This window comes from Chiloscyllium punctatum, chromosome 11 (genome assembly GCF_047496795.1).
Source record: "Chiloscyllium punctatum isolate Juve2018m chromosome 11, sChiPun1.3, whole genome shotgun sequence".
Classification (NCBI taxonomy): domain Eukaryota; kingdom Metazoa; phylum Chordata; class Chondrichthyes; order Orectolobiformes; family Hemiscylliidae; genus Chiloscyllium; species Chiloscyllium punctatum.
In genome coordinates this window covers 40,613,521-40,629,862 of record NC_092749.1, presented here as the reverse complement: position 1 = coordinate 40,629,862, position 16,342 = coordinate 40,613,521, and the positions used below count along the sequence as shown (strand labels likewise).

Below are 16,342 nucleotides of genomic sequence, written 5' to 3'. Positions count from 1 at the left end.
TTCATCATTCCATTGCTTTTGAGGGGGTTTACTATGTATAATTAGCTGCCTTGCTTCATACATTAATCCAGTCAATACACTTCAAAACTAACTTGGCTATAAAGGAGTTAAGGTAGTGAAACGTCTTACATCTATCCAAGTTCTTTCTTCTAGGTTTGAATGCTGTTAAAGTGTGTGATCTCCCTGGACAATGCAATACAGCTATAAACCACTGATACAAATAAAAATATCATATCGAAAAAAGAGGCAAAATGTCCCTTGGAGAATGTAAAGACAAATGTTAAATTGATGATACATTGTATCAGGTCTATTTGTATCCCCATTGATTCAAAATTTCAACAATTGCTTTTCTTGTGGCATGACACATAATTGCTTTGACAAGCTACAGCATGGAGTGTGTGGACAGAGTCTATAGTCTGTTGATTCACAGTATTGTCTGTCCTGGATTTTAAAGGTAGCTGTCATCAGAGGTGTTAAATAGAAGAGAACCATTCCTAAATGAGTGGGAAAACAGAAAGTGAGTCAGTCCAGAACAGTCCCATACACCTCCTACTGAGTGGTACTGTCATCGGATGTTTGCCTGTGATCGCAATTGGGAAACCTTTTCTCCCAAGGAAGGGGTCTCATTAATAATGGTGTTGCAGCAGTTGGAGTAGGATTTAAGAAAGAAAAAAAGTTGCAAAAACTGTTAAGAAAAGACTTAACTTGCTAATTCATGATAAGCAAATTCTTTGACATATCACAATTTCCTTAAAGGCTGACATTTGCCAAATGTTGCAAATTAACAAAGTAAGGGAAATGTGACTTATGTGTTCCTTACATTAAATTTCATGATAAATGTTGCAAAACACAGAGTCTGCTTCACATGTGATTCTTTGTCTATTGTTCTGTACTTTGAATTAATAATTATTCTTTTAAGCAGTAATACAAGCAAAGGGGGAAGACTGGTTTGTATCAGTTGAATGGCCACCTGTGAAGAGTCTACGTGAAAAAAGTTTTGCTCAAATCAGCTTCTAAATGATAATAGTCAAGGTTACTGAGTCACAACTATTTAAAACTTTTCAATTGGTGTTATTTTCATTCTTACATTGCTTTCAGGCTTTACCACGGCTTCTCCTCTGATTTAAATGAGGAGCATTTCAGTTCCAGGGTCTGCTCTTTTCTTTAATCACAAGGAGGTCTCCTAATTCCGGGCTCTAAACTGTGTTCTGCAAAGCATAATGAATCTGCCTTCATATAAGCCCAGACAATGGCCTCTTTCAAGGCTGAAACCCTTCCTCCTGAGATATTGTTATAACTAATAACTCCTGCCAGCTGTGCTGAAGGGAACCTCAGCTCTGTGGGAGAATGAACAAACTCCAGCCCTCAGAGGATTTGAAGTAATTCTGAGCCGAAATTGGATTATGAAGGGGAAAAGGTCATTCTACGCTCACAACTTATCATTTATGTTACACCAAATGAGTGAGCATATTTATCCCATTATCCATGAATTAGTTGGAGAGAAATTCATAAGAGAAATTTGTACGAACAACTTGAAATATCTCGCAGGAAAATTAAAGGCAAAAGAAGCAAACAGACCTCACAGTCAAAATGCCAAACACAGGTAATGGCTGCAAATAATTCAGGTTTGATCAGACAAATAATGCATCCTGCAGTATTAATTCTCTAGGCTGACTGATTTCTTTTATAAGCTTTTCACTGAATGTTCTTGCTGGCTTGTGGATATCAAACTGTGCAAAATCCTACTGCTTCCTCAGTCCGAGTGTTGATCTCGAAAGAAAACTTGCCATGGCAACAGGTCAATGTGTTTGTCTCCTAGCTCTGTGAAATGTGAGAAGATATGAGCCTGACACCATATTTCACTCTTTGTGCTATCTTTGTGTTTGTATCTCACTGTAAATTATAAAGTGGAGGTGACCCTTTGTGGCTGATGGGATGTAGTGGGTATAATAAAGAATTAAGATTCAAAAAGTCTGTTTATACATGGAATGATTGAACAAGGGAGCAAAGACTAACAGATGAGACATCCTGCCTCTAATTCACTCCAGCCTGTAAACCCATCCCCCAGTAAGGTTCATGCTGAATTAACCATGGGTCTCATTCCTTTTAAGTGAAATTTGAAGATGTTTATTCAACTTGTAACATCCTATGCTTGGAGAGTAATAAGCTTGGTGGCATTGTTTAAAGAAGAAAGTGGCAAGAGAATTTAGAATATTGAAAGGCAAGTCAGGTAACAAATAAATAAGTGCTGTATTGTTAATGTCTAGATTCTGAAACACAGATGGTTAGCTACTGGGGTGGAGTTGTATTTAATCTTGCCTGTGCCTGTAAGGGGGTTTTATGGTGCACTTTGTGTTTTTCTGCCTTTGAGCCAACATCTCTGGGTTCAAAGACTTGATGGCCAAGGATAGGCTTATTGTAAATTGGCCAAATGGGGTTGATTATCAACTTGTCAGTCCTTTATAGAACGAGACACCATAGTTTAAAAATAAGGGGTCGCCCTTTTAAGACAGAGATGAGGTAACTTATTTTTTTTCTCTCAGAGGGTTGTAAGTCTTTGGAATTCCCCCCTCAAAAGGCAATCAGAATTTTAATACCTTTAGGGTAGCATTAGATCAATTCCTTATAACCAAAAGGTTGAATAATTATTGGAAATGTACAGGAATGTTGAGTTGAAACTAAACTCAGATCAGCCATGATCCTTTTGAATGACAGAACAGGCTTGAATGGTCGGTTGGCCTGCTCTTTTTCCTGTTTGTATGTTCATATGTTTCAACACCTGCTAGCGGCAGGTGGTAAGAGTGGGAGAGATTCCTCGTTAGCTATGCGATGGAAAGTTAGTTGAAGCCTCTATCATCACTATCTATAGGCTCCAGAAATACTTGTGAGACTCAGCCTCCATGAGTAACCTGTAACATGCCAACATTCCTTCAAGGCTGTGAAATACTCCTTGCAAAAAGGCGATCAGAATTAACCAATCCAGATGGAAGTGCCTGGTCAACCCTTGTAGTCACTAGCAGTTAAGTCGGAACTGTAAATTTATAATATTTGCTCAGAAGAACTCAGCAGATATAAAATATATTAATTATATAACTCGAAAGAACTGTGGATGCTCTAAATCAGAAACAAAAACAGAAGATGCTAGAAAAGTTCAGCAGGTCTGGCTGACTGGGAAGGGTCAAAGGAAGGGCCAATGGACCCAAAATGTTAATTCTGATTTCTCTGCACAGATGCTGCCAGACCTGCTGAGCTTTTCCAGTAACTTCTGTTTTTGTTTCTATTTACATAACCCCTCTATTTATTAAAGCGTTATATTTTAAAGTGTGCTGCACAAGGACATAGACTAATTTGTATTAGAGAACTGAACAACACAAAAGAGGCCTATTAACCCATCACAACCATGCTAAACCTTTTAAAGAGTCATTAGTTTGCCTCAGTATCCCTCTCTTTCCCCTTATCCCAGCAAACTTTTCTCCTTTCAAGAATATATCCAATTCTTTTCAGAAGTTACTACTCAATCTGTATCCATATTCAATCAAGCAGGGAATTCTAAATCATTACCATTCATGATGTAAAATGTTTTTCCTCATGTCACCTTTAATTCTTTCATCAATCAGCTTAAAAACATTCTTCATTATTGTGTCTTTATCTATTGGAAACAGTTTCTCTTTATTGACTCTAACTCTCCTGATTTCAATTATGCACTTCTTAGCACTTTATGGTTGAAGTACTAGTTTTTCAAATCTATCTATCAAATTTATCCTACATTATTGTAAACATTTCAGTAAATCTCTTCTTACCCTCACAAAATCTATATGTCCTTCGTAAAGTGTGGGTTGCAGAGTTGGGCACAATATTCCAGTTAAGATTGAACTGGTGTTTTATATGGATTTAGCTTAATTTCCTGGCTTTTGTATTTGATAGCAGAAATATTGGATAAAACAGGTACAACCAGGTACCAGATACACCCTTATCTATTGGATGTAATATGAGTGTTATGCTGAATCAGAAGCTCAAAGGTTTATTTTAACTTTTAGTTCCAAAATGTGTTGTTTTAAGAAGAGTTTAGATCAGAGTGGTGCTGGAAAAGCACAGCAGGTCAGGCAGCATCTGAGGAGGAGGAAAGTTGATGTTTCGGGCTGAATGATGAAGGGCTTTTGCCCGAAACGTCGATTTTCCTCCTCCTTGGATGCTGCCTGACCTGCTGTGCTTTTCCTGCACCACTCTGATCTAAACTCTGGTTTTCAGCATCAGCAGTCCTCACTTTTGCCCTGTTTTAAGAAGAGGCCTGGTACAGAAATTTGTAGATTTAAATTTGTAGACTGTCTGGTAAAGACCTGTGTGAAGCCACTGTATTATTGCATATGTAAATTGTCACAGAAATTCAAACAAGGAGATACTTAGCAAAAAGAGATAATGCAGTAGTTGGCTATGTCCCTCTCAGAAGAAATCTACCTCTGGCAGACATATTTGTTCTACTCTCCAGGAATACATAAGTGCCAGGGTTGTAAAGCCAATTTCAATTCTATTGGAGTGGACTAGTGGGACTGAACACTGTCACATACCAGCCTGGGTTTGAGTGTCAGCATGCAAGTTATAAATGAGGAATTGACTCCTAGTCACCTCTGTGTTGCAAATAAAGACCCTCTAATTTCATGTGCTGCAAAACAGTTTAAAAATCAAATGAGGCAACAAAGGACTCTCTTTCTCAACTTGAATGCTGGAATTCAGGATCAGAACTATAGAATCCTCATCAATTTACAGAACTAAGGATCGTGAAGGTGACTGTTTACCTAGCAACATTTACCTCGTAACTTGCACTGCAACATTCAAGTATCCACTCTTTGGTACATTTCAAAGACTGATCCTTTTTTTAACTTTTATATTTAGGACTCACCTCATGTATCCAATCTGTGTGTATGGGTATTGCAGCAGTATATCTTCACACATGCAGCAATGAATAAACTTGTTCTTTTAGTTAATTCAAGAAAGCATGCTTAAATTTGCCACTTGTAAAACCATAAATTCAGTTAGGTCTGGGAGTAAGGTTTTAGATCAGAGTGGTGCTGGAAAAGCACAGCAGGTCAGAGAGCATCCGAGGAGCAGGAAAATCAATGTTTCGGGCAAAAGCCCTTCATCAGGAATAGAGGCAGGAAGCCTCCAGGGTGGAGAGATAAATGGGGGCTGGGGGGTTGGGGGGGAGGGGAATGTGGCTAGGGTGAAGGTAGCAAAGAGTACAATAGGTGAACAGGGGTGGGGATGGAGGTGACAGGTCAGAGAGGAGGGTGGAGCGGATCGATGGGAAGGGAGATTGGCAGGTAGGACAGGTCATGAGGACAGTGCTGAGCTGGAAGGTTGGAACTGGGGTAAGCTGTGGGGGAGGGGAAATGAGGAAACTGGTGAAATCCACATTGATGCCCTGGGGTTGAAGTGTTCTGAGGCAAAAGATGACTCTTTGCTACCTTCCCCCACTCTCCCCTCTGACCTATCACCTCCATCCCCACCCCCATTCACCTATTGTACTGTTTGCTACATTCTCCCCAGCCCCACCACCACACCCACTGCTCCTCCCCCCTACCCCATTTATCTCTCCACTCTGGAGGCTTCCTGCCTCTACTCCTGATGAAGGGCTTTTGCCCAAAACGTCGATTTTCCTGCTCCTTAGATGCTGCCTGACCTGCTGGGCTTTTCCAGCACCACTCTGATCTAAACTCTGGTTTCCATCATCTGCAGTCCTCACTTTTGCCCTTGGGGAGTAAGATGACCACAGGGAAGGGATCCTTTTAAAATTGATCCTGTTGCAACAGGTTGAGGGGATGAGCAAGTGAGAACAGGATCCAGTTCAACCTGGTAGTACTACTGAATGATTGGACTCCTCAGCAAAAGATGGTTCAAGTTTGTCTAAGGTTAGTACCACCTTAAGAAAGGAGCTAAGGAAGAAGACCCGACCAACAAGAAGGGTAAATAGAGTCCTGCAAGACAGAGGTCATTCTCCAAGTTTCCCTAATAAGTCACTGGCTGCCTTAGTGCAGTCAAACGGAGAACAGAGGTCCCACTGAGCCAGAAAGCCACTTAGAAGACAGTTGTGAATGTTATTGCCAGACATTAAGAATCTTGATGCAGTGCTGAAAGATGTACAACATGAGTGGTCAAGGTCAGTGAAGTCATCTTTAAATGCCACCTGTCTACAAATAAACCACCAGCTTTACACACATACTGCTCTATTCATTCCCCATCTCATCACCATTCACTCACTACCAACAAGCTCTATCAAGCTTGATTCTTAATTTGCATTCATATGTTCCCTTCACTCTCTCCTACACTTTACTGTTGTAAGCCTCATTCCTATACCTCACAGCTTGCACACACTGACTATGACAAACGTATCACTATAACCTGACACACTGCCATTTTTTATTACAGGACAAAGCAGCACATAACAGGAGGTGGCAGCAGCAAGTAGCAGAATACAGGTATGGTTTCATGTCCCTCACCATGACAATGACTCAGTAGTTGCCATTGACTACAACAAAAGCTGTGACTAGCAGTGGGGCTAAACCATAGAAGGTGATATTCCCAATGAAAGTATCTTCCCACAACCTACTTCACCTTATCATCCAATCTCTTTTGATTAACAAGCTATAGATGTGTGAATATGCATATCCCTGTGCCTTTCCCCTTTCAGATACCCAACAGCTAATACCTGGTCAAACCATGGTGCAGGGCACTGAAAGCCAAAAGTCTGATGAAGATCAAACATTGTAGCTCAATCTCACACCAAAAGCCACCAGTTCAAAGAGTGGCATTATAATAACTTTACAGAGTACTGGATCAGCCAGGAGTATAAACATAACTTGAGTGTCTTTTCCAACTACAACTGTCTTCTTCAGTCCCTCTTGTTTCCTCCACCCTCAATTCCAACAATGTAGAATGAGCTCATGCATTTCTTTCTCACCAAAATCAGGACAACTTGATTAGCTCCCTCTGCTATTTTATTCCCTTCCCAGAGTCCAATAAGCCAAACTTCTTTATAGGATCCACCCAACCTATACTGAACTTGCGCCTGAGGATAGTTTCACTCATATTCACTCTAAGTGCATTTTAACCACAAGGTCTCATTGTCTCTCCCTCTCCAAATCCCATTAAGCTACTGATTACCTAAATCTATGGAGAATACACAGGGGACATGGAACAGGCATGGGAGGTATGCCACTCTTAACAGGTCACTTTATTCAGTTGTGGCCCATCTCTCTTTGTGGTGTAGGTCAATTAACTCAGATGGTTAGCATGTGGTGCTGATAATACTAAGGTCATGGGTTTAATCCCCATGTTAACCTGGTGTATTGTGGGGATTTCCAAGTCATGAGTTCATGTTTGTAGATTATGTGTTGGTCCTTATTTTAAGGGTGGCTCAGGGGTTAGCACTGCTGCTTCACAGCACCAGGAACCCAGGTTCAATTCCAGCCTCGGGCAACTCTCTGTATGGAGTTTGCACATTCTCCCCATGGCTGCATGGGTTTCCTCCCATAGTCCAATGACATACAGGTTAGGTGAATTGGCCATACAAAATTGCCTAAAGTGTTCAGGGATGCGTAGGTTAGGTGCATTACTCAGGTGTGATAGTGGGGTATGGGAATTAGTCTGGGTGCGTCGATCTTTGGAGGGTCGGAGTGGACTTGTTGGGCTAAAGGGCCGGTTTCCACACTATAGGGATTCTACGATTCTATCTCTAATTTAAAATACATCACCCCCAAAACTCGTACCCTTGTACTCTTGCTTCAGTTCATCTGCTGTTGCAAACTTCATTCATGTTTTTGTTTTCCCTAGACATGACCATTCTAGTGTACTTCTAGTTGGAGTCCTCCATTGTACCTTTTTGGAACCTTGAGATAGACTTAAACTCAACTGCCCAAAATCTTACTCACATCAAGTCACTTGTGGTCCAACACTGGTTCCTAACCCAGCAAACCTTTTGTTTTGAAATTCTGATTGTAGATTTTAAAACTCACTCTGGCTTCACCCCATCCTATCCCAAACATCTCCATAATTTCCACAATTCTCTGAGACATCTGTTTTATAAAGTCATAGAGTCATAAAGATGTACAACACGGAAACAGACCATTCAGTCCAACCCGTCCATGCCAGCCAGATATCCCCACCCAAACCAGTCACACCTGCCAGCACCCGGCCCATATCCCTCCAAACCCTTCCTTTCCATATACTCATCCAAATGCCTTTTAAATGTTGCAATTGTACTAGCCACCATCACTTCCTCTGGCAGCTCATTCCATACAGGTACACCCTCTGCTTGAAAACGTTGCCCCTTAGGTCTCTTTTATATCTTTCCCCTCTCACCTTAAACCTATGCCCTCTAGTTCTGGACTCCCCGACCCCAGGGAAAATACTTTGTCTATTTATCCTATCCATGCCTCTCATGATTTTATAAACCTCTATAATGTCACCCCTCAGCCTCTGACACTCCGGGGAAATCAGCCCAAAGCCTGTTCAGCCTCTCCCTATAGCTCAAATCCTCCAACCCTGGCAACATCCTTGTAAATCTTTTCTGAACCTTTTCAAGTTTCACAACATCTTTTCAATAGGAAGGAGACCAGAATTGCACACAATATTCCAACAGTGGCCTAACCAATGTTGTGTACAACCGCAACATGGCCTCCCAACTCCAGTAAGTACTCTGACCAATAAAGGAAAGTATACCAAACGCCTTCTTCACTATCCTATCTACCTGCGACTGCACTTTCAAGGAGCTATGAACCTGCACTCCAAATTCCCTTTGTTCAGCAACACTCCCTAGGACCTTACCATTAAATGTATAAGTCCTGCTAAGATTTGCTTTCCTAAATTGCAGCACCTTGCATTTATCTGAATTAAACTCGACCCGGACCCAATATACCAACCACTGCAGCGGACAGCTGGAACTGACAACTGGAAGTGGCAGGTACAAATCACTATAAATGCCGGAGGAAACATCACAGAAGCGCTTCACAGGAGGCTCCCAAGCACTGAGGATGTCACCTAGACAGGGGACGAAATGTCTGCAACACAAATTCCCAGCTCGGCGGACAGAACCACAACAACGAGCACCCGAGCTACAAATCTTCTCCCGAATTAAACTCCATCTGCCACATCTCAGCCCATTGGCCCATCTAATCAAGATCCCCTTATAATCTGAGGTAACCTTCTTCGCTGTCCACTACACCTCCAATTTTGATGTCATCTGCAAACTTACTAACTGTACCTCTTATGCTCACATTCAAATCATTTATATAAATGACGAAAAGTAGTGGACCCAGCACCGATTCTTGAGGCACTCCACTGGTCACAGGCCTCCAGTCTGAAAAACAACCCTCCACCACCACCCTCTGTCTTCTACCTTTGAGCCAATTCTGTATCAAAATGGCTTGTTCTCCCTATAATCCATGGGATCCAACCTTGCTAACCAGTCTCCCATGGGGATCCTTTTCGAACGCCTTACTGGAGTCCATATAGATCGCATCTCCCACTCAGCCCTCATCAATCCTCTTTGTTACTCCTTCAAAAAACTCAATCAAGTTTGTGAGACACAATTTCCCAAGCATAAAGCCATGTTGACTATCCCTAATCAGTCCTTGCCTTTCCAAATGCATGTACATCTTGTCCCTCAGGATTCCCTCCAACAACTTGCCCACCACCGATGTCAGTTTACTGTCTTGTCCTTACTACTTTTCTTAAACAGTGGCACCATGTTAGCCAACCTCCTGTCTTCCAGAAACTCACCTGTGACTATTGATGGTATAAATATTTCAGTAAGAGGCCTACCAATCACTTCTCTCACCTCCCACAGAGTTCGAGGATACACCTGATCACGTCCTGGGGATTTATCCACCTTTATGCATTTCAAGACATCCAGCACTTCGTCCTCTATAAGATGGACGTTTTTCAAGATGTCACCATCTATTTCCCAACATTCTATATCTTCCATGTCCTTTTCCACAGTAAATCCTGATGCAAAATACTCGTTTAGAATCTCCCACATCTCTTGCGGCTCCACACAAAGGCCGCCTTGCTGATCTTTGAGGAGCCCTATTCTCTTCTCAGTTACCCTTTTATGTATTTAATGTATTTAATTTATTTCTGGCACCTTAAGCTTTAGGGGGGAGGCAATAGCCTAGTGCTATTATTGCTAGACTATTCATCCAGAAAAGTAGCTAATATTCTGGGGACTCAGATTCAAATCACACCACGGCAGATTGTAGAATTTGAATTCAATAAAATATCTGGAATTAAGAATCTACTAATGACCACAAAACTGTTGCTGACTGTTAGAAAAATCCACCTGACTCACCGATGACCTTTGCCTCACCTGGTCTGGCCGACATGTAAACCCAGATCCAAAGAAATGTGTTGACTCTCAAAGTGCCCTCTGAAATAACCTAGCAAGCCACTCAGTTATATTAATCATTACAAAGTCTCAACAGACAAATGAAAATGGACAGAGCCCCCCAGCATATCCCCCATTTCCATCAAGCCAGGGGATCAACCCTCGGTCAATGGAGATGCAGGAGGGCATTCCACAAACAGCACCAGGCACACCTAAAAATTAGGTGTCCACCTGGTGAAGCTATGAAACAGGACTAATTGCAAGCCAAGCAACATAAACAACAACAGCATAAAGACAGAGCTAAATGATCCCCCAAACAATAGATCAGATTAAAGCTCTGCAGTCCTGCCGTGTCCATTCGTGACTGGTGGTAGACAATTAAACAACTCACTGGAAGATGTGGCTCGACAAATATCCTCATTCTCAATTATGGAAAAGCCAAACACAACAACGCAAAGGATAAGGCTGAATCTCTGCAGCAATCATCAGCCAGAAATGTCAAGTGGTTGATCCATTGTAGCCTCCTCCAGTGGTCCCCAGCATCACTGACACCAGTCTTCAGCCAGTCTGATTCATTCCAAGTGATATCAAGAAAAATTGAAGTCACTGGATACTGCAAAGGCTAAGGGTCCTGACAACATTCTGGCAGTAGTACTGAAGACATGTGCTCCAGAACTTGCCACTCCTGATGTCATGCTCTTTCAGTCCAGTTACAACACTGGCATCTACCCAACAATGTGGACAATTTCCCAGGTATGTCTTGTAAACAATAAGGATAAATCCAACCCAGACAATTACTGCCCCATCAGCCTACTCTCGATGATCAGTAAAGTGATGTCTTCATCAACAGTGTTATCGAGTAGCACCTGCTCAGCAATAACCTGCTCAGTGACGCCCGGTTTGGGATCAGCCAAGGCCACTCAGCTCCTGACATCATTACAGCCTTGGTTCAAACATGGACAAAAGAGCTAAATTCCAGAAGGGAGGCAAGTGTGACAGCTCTTGACACCCAATCTGCATATAACTGAGTGTGGCATCTAGAATGAATGGGTACCAAGTGGAAAAATCTCCATTGGTTGGAGTCATACTGGACACATAGGAAAATGGTTGTAGTTGTTGGAGATCAGTCATTTCAGCTCCAGGTTATCTCTGCAGGAGTTCCTCAGGACTGTGTTCCAGGTCCAACCATCTTCATCAATAACCTTCCTTCCATCATAAGGTCAGAAGTGGGGATGCTTGCTGATGATTGCACAATGTTCAGTACCAATTGCAATTCCTTAGATACTGAAGCAGTCCATGTCCAAATGCAACAAGGCCTGGACAATATCCAGGCTTGGGCTGATAAGAGGCAAGTAACATTTGCGCCATGCAAATGCCAGGGCAACAATCATGTCCATTAAGAGACAATCTAACCACCACCCCTTGACATTCATTGTGGTTACCATCACTGAATCCCCCATTATCAGTATCTTTAGGTTTACCGTTGACCAGAAACTCAACTGGACTTGCCACAAAAACACAGTGACTACAACAGCAGGTCAGAAGTTAGGATTATTGTACCAAGTAACTCAAATCCTGACTCCTCAAAACTTGTCCATCATCTACAAGACACAAGTCAGGAGTGTGATGGAATACTCCCCATTTGCCTGGATAGGGGCAGCTCCAACAATAGTAAAGACGCTTGATACCATCCAAGACAAAGCAGCCTGCTTACAGCATGCAAGTGCATGGGGACACTAAGGAGTCATAGAGCTACATATGGAATGTTTGAGGAGCCCCTCTGCTCACTCATATCTCCCATGCTTCCTCATTCACCCATATCTCCTCTCCTATTCCTTAATCTCTGATGGCCCTTCCATGCCCCATCCTATCCCAATATGTTTCTATGTGTGCCATGCATTTTCTGTACTCATTCTCCCTATATCTACTATATATGGAATTAATGAGACATTGGCAAATAAGATAAGTCTTTGAAATATGCAGAAACAGAGCATATGAAAACATCTTGAAAGACAAGTTAGTATGGAACCACGGATAGTCATAGAATCCATATCAGAAGCTTTTATCCATTTCAGATTTCCCTAGGTAGCGTAAATAATCTCGGACAGTGTAAAAAACCTTTCAAAAATTGCAGATTATTATAAGATAATAGAGATAATCAAACGAAACTGCCCATCTCTTCTGCAAATGTATAAATACTACTTGCTGAGATATAAGTGGATTAACCATTCTTGGAGCTCAGCCAAATATTCATATTGAAACCAAATGGTATCTGTATCAATAAAAGCATGAAGGCAAGAATCTCAGATTGGACCCTGCCAACCGTTTTAAATGTCTCCCCAGTCAGCTTGGCTGACTGAAAATCTGAGCCTTTCTACAACAGTGATATTTTTTGAATCAGTCTATTTAATTCTCCAGACCTATATCTTGCACTAGATGGGAAACACACTGTTGGAGAACACACTTCAGAGATTTCTCTTTTTCTCTGCTTTAACACAATCACTTCCCTATTCAAGTCTCCCAGTCATTCCTCCACAGTCCTTACAGGTCCCAGTGATTTATTTGTAAAATTGTCCCTTTATCTCCTGACTCTATTTGATGGCCTGTAAAATCATTATTAGATGAATAGCTCCTTTGTTGTTCCTCAATTCCAACTGAGAATGTTATCTTTGATTCCTCAAGGATGTTCCTTCTTTCAAACACTGAATAATTTCCTTAATCAAAATTGCTGTCCCTCCTCCCTTTTTCACCTGAACATACTTTATCTTGGAATACTAGATATCCATAAGATCATAAGATGATAAGATATGGGAGTAAGAGTAGGTCATTTAGTCTAGTCTTCTACAGTGTTCTTGACTGATCTTAAAATAGTCAACTCCACTGAAATGGACTTCCCATATAAATACAAAGGCTGCAACAACAAGCCAAAGGCTGGGAATGCTGCAGCAAGTAATTCACCACCTTACTCCCCAAAATCTGTCCACTATTGACAAAGAACAAGACAGGAGTGTGATGGAATACTCCCCACTTGCCTGGATGAGTGCAGCTCATACAACATTCAAGAAGCTTGACACCATCCAGGACAAAGCCGCCCACTTGATTGACATCACATCCACAAACATTCAGTCATTCCAGCGTATATCCTCACTTGCAGTAGCGTACAATCTACAAGATGTACCACAGAAATTCATCAAAGATCCTTAGCATCATTCAAACCCATGACAAGTTCCATCTGGAAGGACAAGGGCAGCAGATAGATAGGAATACCACCACCTGCAAGACCCCAATGGGATAAATCATCTTGACTGTGGAATACACATTCAAAATGAACCTCGAATTGAATGATGTGGATGCAGGTGTTGAAGCAGAGGTCATGCATGAGAAGTTCACAATTTCAATTAGTCACCGATGGTTATGAATCATAGTTAGAGATTTTTATGAAACACAACAACTTGACCACTAAGTCTCTTAAGAGAAGCCAAAAACTTTCAACAATCATGTCAGTTGCATAATTTAAAATCATGGTCATGATATCTAATCCATGAAGTAATTTTAAAGCTTGTTCCCTCAATAGCACAAAAGTAACATACTAATAGAATTCTGTTTTTCTTATTGAGTTAAGGTTTAGCAGTAATGGCAAGACCACCGTAATTCATCATATTTTATGGGCAGTTCTCTCAGCAACTTCTGGCAAGGACAGTTTCTGTTTGAGATGCACAGTAGCTCTCTTAGTTTCTGGAAAATGGCTTTTTTTTTTGCATAATCACCAGGCAAAAGTATTGAATGGTGTGAGGATCCTGTTCTTGCACAGTAGAGACAGTTAAACTCACCAGAGAAGCTAGAATTTGCTCATTTCAATCTGAGTATCCTTCTGAATGTTTGACAAGATTTAATTACTGGAGGACAACTTTCTCTCACTCTAAGTTGTCATGACAATGAATCATAGCTCTGAATTTCTTTAAACCGATTGAACCTTTAAGTAACTTCTTGTTAAAAAAAATTGAAAAATGAAGTATGTGCCAAAGAAGGCTAGGAATCTGAATTATGAGCATGTCATTCAGAAAATGTCTGGAAAATGTGCATGTTGATTATACTCTGTCCAGAGAGAGACCGTGGAATGTCTTATGTCAAGGGCAGAGAAATTTCAAAGGGAGAGATGCAATACAGAAATTGAACTGTAATCTCACATTATTGCAGAGATAATGGAGACCAATTACTAGCTCAGCAGAAACTTTCTCCCATGAGTCTTATGCCAGATTATGGAAATAATGTGAGGTAACATAAAACAGTTCTGGTTGAAAGATATGGTTGACTTACTCCTCTTTCAAACATCCACAAAAGAAAGGTTTAAAAAACAACTCCAGGCCTCATTTTTGCTGATCTGGTGTTCTAGTTGAATGGATTTGGTATTTTCTGTGAAGGTCACAGTTGTACACCAACTCCTAAACACCCCATGATTGCATGTAAAAGTAAAAAGCTTTCTCTCCCTCTCTCTCTTTCACTGATTGCTGGAAGGAAGTCGCAAGCCATCAAATTTATTGTCAAAAAGGAAACAGAGAATCTTGTTTCAATTAATGAGCAGAACTAAGGGTGTCCAGACTGTTCAACTGCCAAAGTTAGTAGTGCCGGAGACAAGAGTGTGTTGTTGGAAAAGCGCAGCAGGTCAGGCAGCATCCGAGGAGCAGAAAAATCAACATTTTGGGCCGGAAACAGTGATTTTCCTGCTCCTTGGATGCTGCCTGACCTGCTGTTTTTTTCCAGCAACACACTCTCAACTCTGATCTCCAGCATCTGCAGACCTCACTGCCCCCTAGTACCGAAGTCACCCAACTTAACAGCATTAACATTCCACTGCCTACTCCTCATGGACAAGACAAAGACTGATCCTTCTTTTTTTTCTTACAATTATGTGTTTCACATTTCTAAACTGTGTAACTGTATTATGTTTCTTTATTTTCCTATAAAACAATTAACTCATTCTTTCCTTGATCTGAGGAAACCTGTGTGAGCAGGGAGCCCGAGGCGACGGTGTGAGCAAACAGCCTGCGATCTCATAGTATCTGTAGTGACCACGAGCACAGGCAAGATGGATCCAGCGCAGGGAGATTGAGTGCTTGTGGGGATGGCAAGACCAGCATGACAAAGCACTTAAGAAGGACTGTAATATTGAATGGCATGGGCTGCATGATGGCGCAACGGTTAGCACTGCTGCCTCACAGTGTGAGGGACCTGGGTTTGATTCCAGCTTTGGGTGACTGTATGTGTGGAGTTTGCACATCCTCCCCATGTCTGTGTGTGTTACCTATGGATACTCAGGTTTCCTCCCAAAGTCCAAGTATGTGTATGTTAGGTGAATTGACTGTGCTAAATTGCCCATAGGGGTGTGTAGGTTTGGTGCATTAGTCAGGGTAAATGTAGGGGAATGGGTCTGGGTGAGTTATTCTTTGGAGGGTTGGTGTGGGACAAATGGCCTGTTTCCACTCTTAGGGATTGTATGAACTTTATTTCTTTTTTCTACTTTGTACTTAAGATTTTGTACCAAGATAATTTTGTACCTAAGTTGGCATTAAGAATGGTGACTTTGTACACTTTGCACAGTTCTCTTGTATCCCTACACTTGCGTACATATAACAATAAAACCTAATTCTAATTTTTTTTAGTCATGGGATGAATGACTAGGCCAGCATTTATCACCCAACTTTAGTTGCCTCGAGGGCAGCTAAGAGTCAACATTTTGCTGTGAGTCTAGAGTCACATGTAAACCAGACAAGGATGGTAGTTTCCTTCCCGAAAGGACATTAATGAACCAGATGGGTTTTTCCTCACAATCAATGGTGGATTCACGGTTATCTTTCAACTCTTAGTTCCAGATATTTATCAAATTCAAATTCCACCATTTGTTGTGGTGGGATTCAAACTTGGGCCTCAGAGGATTACTGCATCACTGGATAAGACCACTAGGGC

The 16,342-nt window shown here is 41.4% G+C and overlaps 1 long non-coding RNA gene across 2 annotated transcripts; it reads left to right on the top strand.

Moving 5' to 3' along the window:
* The first annotated feature begins 2,078 nt into the window (after nt 1–2,078).
* Nucleotides 2,079–16,028, top strand: LOC140482923 (uncharacterized). 2 transcript variants are annotated; one of them, XR_011961820.1, is made up of 3 exons: nt 2,079–2,221; nt 6,424–6,473; nt 15,374–16,028. It is a non-coding gene; the product is annotated as an uncharacterized lncRNA (long non-coding RNA). The 2 variants fall into 2 exon arrangements; XR_011961819.1 differs by having other exon boundaries at nt 2,079–2,230.
* The last annotated feature ends 314 nt before the right edge of the window (nt 16,029–16,342 follow it).